Source organism: Nematolebias whitei, chromosome 10 (assembly GCF_014905685.2).
Source record: "Nematolebias whitei isolate Nwh7 chromosome 10, NemWhi1, whole genome shotgun sequence".
NCBI lineage: Eukaryota > Metazoa > Chordata > Actinopteri > Cyprinodontiformes > Rivulidae > Nematolebias > Nematolebias whitei.
This window is the reverse complement of record NC_056507.1, coordinates 50,645,652-50,650,728: the sequence shown is the minus strand read 5'-3', so window position 1 is coordinate 50,650,728 and position 5,077 is coordinate 50,645,652.

Below are 5,077 nucleotides of genomic sequence, written 5' to 3'. Positions count from 1 at the left end.
TGTCTGAAGCAAAGTTTTTCAACCACCGCCGTGTGGTTAATGTCTGTGTGAAGCTGGAAGCAAGGTTTTCAACCATCGCCGTATGGTCTTCCTTGTAAAACTGATTAATAAGCTGTCGTTATTTTCAATTTTTGCCAATTAATGTAAATGTGTGATGTGTTAAACTTGATTCTGTTAATAAATGACCCACTGTCGTTGGTGAGTCAAAGATAATTAACGTTTCCGTCCACATTTTTAATTATTCAATGCACGTACATTATACAGTCCAGAAAAATGAAAGAATCCGTTTAATTTATGAATATATATCAGCATATGTTCATTCTACATCTGGTTGCCCGTAACGGGTTCATAAAATGGACTGTATTCGTGTGACAATTGAATTATCATGTTGGCATGAAAAAAGTGCAGATTCTGCGGAGTGAAACGCTGTTTTGAGCTGAGATGCTCAGAGAAAGCTTGCAGCTAGTGATGTTTTGAAAGCTGAAATAGTGTCAATGAGTCTTTATGAAAGCTGAAATTGTACGTCTGTGGTATGTGACAAATTTGCTGAGCTGTGGAAACGTTATTCTGTTTGAACTGTGGTCCAGACGTGACTCTGGTCCGGCTCGGTTCTGATAATTTCGAACGAGTTGTTTTAAATGGTTGGAGAAACGTTTTAAGGACTGAGCGAAGTCTCAGTAGAGCTTTGAGAGCTTATTGGTTACATTTTTAACAGAAAATGGTACATTTTGACAGTTTAAAAGACGAAAAGTTGACCGGACTTGTTCAGGCTAATGCTACACGCTAGCTGGAAAAACGATCCGTGATTAGTTGAAATCAGCTGCTGTGGAGCGCTCTGATACGCTGAGAAATGAGTGACGTGTCTGTCGTCACTTCCTCTGACGTGTCAGGTCGTAAAGCCCACCCCCGTGCTGTTATCATTGGTAGATTCAGTCACGTGACCCGGAAATGAAACTCGTCTTCATAGGGAATTTCAATCTGCTTTTTAAAGTTGAAAAATGCTTTAAAGTTGCATTCTGATCCGCTGCTCCGTTTCTTTGAAGCCTAATCGCTGAAACTTTGCCACGTTTCAGTTTGAAATCCGTCATTAAATGGTGTTTTTGGACCACGCTAGCCGATGCTAATTTTAAGCTAACCGCTAACGACCGGATGAGTGACGTGTCGCGTCACTTCCTCTGATGTCAGATTGTAAAGCTCGGTTGCACCGAAGCTTTTCTGTGCTTAAAATCACTAAATAAAATTTGTCACATGTCCCCAAAACTCAGTTTCATGCAAAGAAGTCGTGCTTGTTGAAACAACGCCACGTTTTAGCTTGAAATACGTTCAGAAATGTTGATTTAACCGAGTTTAGCCAAAGCTAATTTTAAGCTAAGCAGCTAACGACAGGATGTCAACAGAACGTCCACAGGAAGTTGTCATAGGCTCCTGCTGGTAGAAAGCTAACACTGCCCCCTCCTGTAGAAACTTGAAATCACAGTTTCACTTCGTTTTAGGTTATTTTTGGTGAAATTATACGTGTTTATACTAATGCTACGGGCATTTTTGAGTTAATAAACGTTCCTCAAGCTGAATTATAACTGTTATCTTGCATTTAAAAAGTGATTAAGGTATTTATGCAAGAAAGGCATTTACCAGGACATTTTTTATTCACTGGTGATTCCTCTGATGGAGGTGCAAAATAAAAAATTAGAAACTTTTAAAAAAAGATACGGTTCAGATATTCACAGAGTTGATAAAGTTTACTCATTTGCTGAATAGGTAATACACGTTTAATTGCTAGATCACTAAATAAGAGTAAACTTATCAGAAAAAAGAAACTTTTCTGTTTAAGTTACCACCTAAAAAACTACATCTTCCTATTTAATCTTTAAATAAAAGATAATGGCAGGAGAGGAGGAGTATAACAGTTTTCCTGAAGAGGGACTGACAATTCCTCATAATTTTTCTTTTCTTTTCACCACCTGGTTCAATGAGTAACTGTTAAAATAGCGAATTTCTGGAAGTGAACGGTTTAAAAAAAAGCGTTTTTAAACTGATGTTGCTGTGAGACTTTTTAGAAAAATTGCAGGTTTATAAAAATTCAGTGCTTTAAAGTAAAAAACACTGAGAAGCTTGGTAATCTAGTATCTGTTAAAAAATAAGCACATTAAAAAGTAACACTGCAGAGAAGCATTTACTTAAATATTCATGAATTGGGGTAAAACCTACGAAATAGGTGCCCACATTTGAATAAGTTGACTTATAACAGTACTTTTGTGTAAACCCAGAGCTTAAAATAGTGTGAAACTCAATGACACTTGAATACAAATATTTACCTGTAAAATATCTGAAGCTGGCAACTGTTTTAACCAGATAAAGTGCTACACAGTGAAAACCATGACAGGTGTGATAGAAAAAGATTTTGATCCTTATGAGATGAAGGACTGTTTAGAGAAAGCGTTGAAGCTGCTGACAGGATCCTTACATCCATATGGCAAACAGGTGAACAGCATGCACCCAAAAGAGTTAGTGGACAATCTGATGGAGGTTGCAGAGAGTGTGACCTCTACAGAAGTTACAAGGTCAAACTATGAAAATCTGGCTAAAATGGCAATGTTGCTGAAAGAATCATTCTATTCAGTGGTTGAGAAAGCTGATTACCTTGCAATAAGGTTAAACAGTGAAAAAGAGGTGGTTCAGGAAATTGAAGAACACTTCCTTCAATTTAAAAGTGAACACAAGATCCTCACAAAAACCCATTTTGAACAGATGTTTCAGTCACAGCAAGATGCACGTGCAGAAATTGATTCACTGAACAGCAAAATACAGTTACTTAATGTATCACTATCTGAAGCCAGGGATGATAAAGAGCTGTTGTCCAGAGGATACTTTGCATTAAGACGGGATCACGACGAGAAAATGTCACAAGTTTCCCGCTGCAAAGCTGAGATAGATGTGCTTAAGACACAACTTTGCCATGCAGAAAGGAAAGGTGGTGAGAGGCGTGGACGGGATGTGGAGACACACTGGGTTTCAAACCCAAATCTCCTCACATCATACACCCCTCCATACATACCTAAAGTGGTAGGAACAGACCTGAACAGGTCTCCTCCACCAAACATGCAACAGAGTGCATGGAAACTTCCTCTTTCAATAGATGTTCTGCTAAAACTCTCAAAATATGTACAACGCTTTGTACCTGGACCGATGGGTTCAACTGGAACAAAAGCGTACCTGAAAGATCTTGAATTCAGATTGAAAGGTTATCCGAATGCTACGGTTGAGGATAAGATTAGTCTGATACGGCTCACTTCAGACAGAGAGGTGTTCACCTTCATCGAGCATCTACCTGATGCAACGAGAAGGGATTACAACCTTCTGTGTGAAGCTTTGATCAGAGAGTACGACCCCTGCACGGGACCTGCTGGTTTCCCAGCCGCTGACAAGGTCACGCAGGGCAAGAATGAACATCCAAAAGTTTATTACAAAAGAATCTTCCAAGCTTATTTTGGTAACAGAAATGAAACCGGAATGGAGGAAGAAGAAGGTTTTAAATATGTCTTCAGCAAAAATCTCCACACTGATTTTAAAAGATCAGTACAAATGATGGCAAATTTCAGAGAAAAATCCATCAATGAGATTAAACAGTGTGCTGTGAATGTGTTTGAGGCATGTTCTCATGCTAAGACGCCCATAGAGGTGTTTCCTGGTATAAAGGTTAAACCCCACTCCCTAGAAATGGAAGGATGGAGTGCATCGCCGCCTCCTCCTAAAACAGGCGAGAAAAAACAGTATTTTCAAACTAACAAACCGCGTAATGAAGGTGCACGTTGGGACAAAAAGGCTCCTCTTTCAGAGGATGAACGTGATTATCGTAAATGGGATGTGCGTAGGACGCAAAGATATGGGATCCAAGAGGACCCATATTATCAGGGGAAGTCCGAAAAGGAACCACCAAAAGACGTACCTAACCCTCCCCCACCTCGGACGACACGAACCGGGGCGATAAAATCACAAAGGTTCCAGAAACAAGGCCCTACACCTCTGAGCTCGGAAGAGACAGAGAAACTACAAAGGTTTTTAGAAACTTTGATACACGCTGAAATGGGAAACCAACCTGGAACACTGTGTAGTGAGGTGATCGCTACTAAATCTGAAGGCGCAAATGACAACATTACAGATGTCTGTGAAACACACCAAGACATTGCTGTTGTTGCCTCCAACAACCCCTCATTGGACGAAGGGGGGGTAAACTCACACACAAACGATGATGAGTCATCGCAAGCTGAACACTCAGAACCTGATTTTCATGATTTAGAACTAGGCATTCCAGTTCTGGGAGGACTCCCAGATAACCTGGTACCGAGTCAAGAAGCTGGGCCAGTATGGTTCACAAAACCAACACAGGCCATAGCTCTTTTCTCAACCAAGGACGTCGACCAAGGACCTCAAACCTATGGTGTCTTACCCATAGACAGGTCCGACGACTCAGAAAAGGATTCGTTGGAGCTCCCCAAGGAGCAAGAACCCTCATCAGTCTCATCACAGATTGAACAGGTGGTCGCCCAAGCCGACACTCTGACATCTGATGAAGAAAGAGACAAACTTCGCCAAGTTCTTTTAAAATATGAAAAGTCATTTTCAACTGACCCAGACAGCATCCAACTTCAGAAATTGGATCCTGCAATTAAATCGATGATACTGTATCTGACTGACCCAGACAAATACACTCCATCGAAAGTCGAACTGGATTCCAATCCAGACCTTAAAGTCCTCTTTCAGCTGCGCAAACAGTTAAAACTACTCAAGGACAGCCTAACTTTAGCTCATGGAGCGACGTCCTCACCCGTGTTCGCGGTCTCCCATGACCGAAGGGGGGTGACGCCAGTTAGGATAATGCTACCAGACGCGATAACGTGAGCAAATCTGACATTCAGAGTGAGTGACGCACCGAAACGTCGTTTTCTAGTTGCTTAATCACTGCTTTTGTCAATGTTGAAACGTTGTTTTACTGGTTGCTTAGTCACTGTTTTTGTCGATGTTGAGACATCGTTTAATTGGTTTTTGGTATTGTTTCTGAACACCCCAAGCAAGAATG